This window comes from Sorex fumeus, unplaced genomic scaffold (assembly GCF_029834395.1).
Source record: "Sorex fumeus unplaced genomic scaffold, SorFum_2.1 ptg000037l, whole genome shotgun sequence".
Lineage (NCBI taxonomy): Eukaryota > Metazoa > Chordata > Mammalia > Eulipotyphla > Soricidae > Sorex > Sorex fumeus.
The window spans coordinates 22,765,765-22,767,229 of NW_026606094.1; the positions used below are offsets into that span (position 1 = coordinate 22,765,765).

Genomic DNA, 1,465 nt, shown 5'->3' on the forward strand with positions numbered 1-1,465 from the left:
GAATAAGAGGAGAATGGAGAGGAGATTGGAATAAAATGCAGCTGACACCAACCAACTTAGCCCTCTTTCCTTCCTACGCCTGACCATCACCATTGACCTCCCTGGGGTGGGGGAAGCAGTACGAGACTACTGAACACGGGCAGCGGGAGAAATAGAACACAGCTGTACCCTTATTTGTGTTTACACATATAATGTAATCTACAAGATGAGATATTCCATTGGAATTAAAATCCAGTAATGGCACTTGATTATGGGGAAGCATGGACCAAATGGAAAAGAACCGTCTTAAAAGATTGTGCCAAAAACTAAAATGTGTTCCAACATAGGACAAGTATTGATATATACTTTCTCATTTGAACAGATAATCCATTACTGTCTCCAATAAATTCAGAAAAAATAATTTAATTGTCACAGTAAAATAAATTGATAAAATTTTATGACATTTAAATATGTTTTATTTAGTGTAGGAAGTTGTTCTCAAAATCTGAAAAATTAAAAAATAAGATGTTCAGTGAAATTTCTCTGTAGTAGAAATATAAGGCTTTGAACACTCTGATAATATAGAATATTTATATTAATTATATATATGATGTCTATATGATGTCTACGACCATACCACCCTGAGCGGGCCCGATCTCGTCTGATCTCAGAAGCTAAGCAGGGTCGGGCCTGGTTAGTATTTGGATGGGAGACTGTCTGGGAATACCGGGTGCTGTAGGTGGGCTGGAGCGATAGCACAGCGGTAGGGTGTTTGCCTTGCACGCAGCCAACATGGCCGACCCGAGTTCGATTCCTCCGCCCCTCTCGGAGAGCCCGGCAAGCTACCAAGACATATACCAAGTATCTCGCCCACACGGCAAGCTACCCATGACATATTCAATATGCCAAACACAGTAACAACAAAGTCTTCAATGGAGACGTTACTGGGCCCGCTCGAGCAAATTGATGAACAACGGGAGAACCGTGACCATGAAGATGATCAAAGTATTTTGCTTTCCTCAGTGACAAAGAGTGGGTCTAGTAATCATGAGAATTAACTTTTTTTTTGCAAATGCAAGCCTTGGGTTGTTTGTGGAGGGGGACAAGACATACATTTAAAAAAAATCTTTAGAGAACTACATATTAGTTTATGAGAAAATGAATTTTTGAAAGATAAATGTTTGAGCAGTGAAGTTAGTATTTCAGCCTTCCACAAGGAAAGAGGTGAAAAAACCTCCTTCTCCACCACCTTAAATCCTGCAAAGAACTATTCTCTAACCACATTAAAGAACTTGTTCATACCTTTAAACAGCAGTCTCAGTACCTGGGAACAAATGAGAACATTTCTCTCCTATGAACAGAACCTCCCAATTTAAACAGCAGGAGTTCAAAGCGTTTTATCAACAGCATGCTATCTACTCTGAAAAACAAAAAAAGAAAAATAAAAAGGAAATCCTCTAAAACAAACCCCCTTCAGGAATGTAGT

The 1,465-nt window shown here is 39.2% G+C and overlaps 1 pseudogene; it reads left to right on the forward strand.

Moving 5' to 3' along the window:
• Positions 1-602: 602 nt before the first annotated feature.
• Positions 603-721, forward strand: LOC130027944 (uncharacterized; annotated as a pseudogene).
• Positions 722-1,465: the final 744 nt, after the last annotated feature.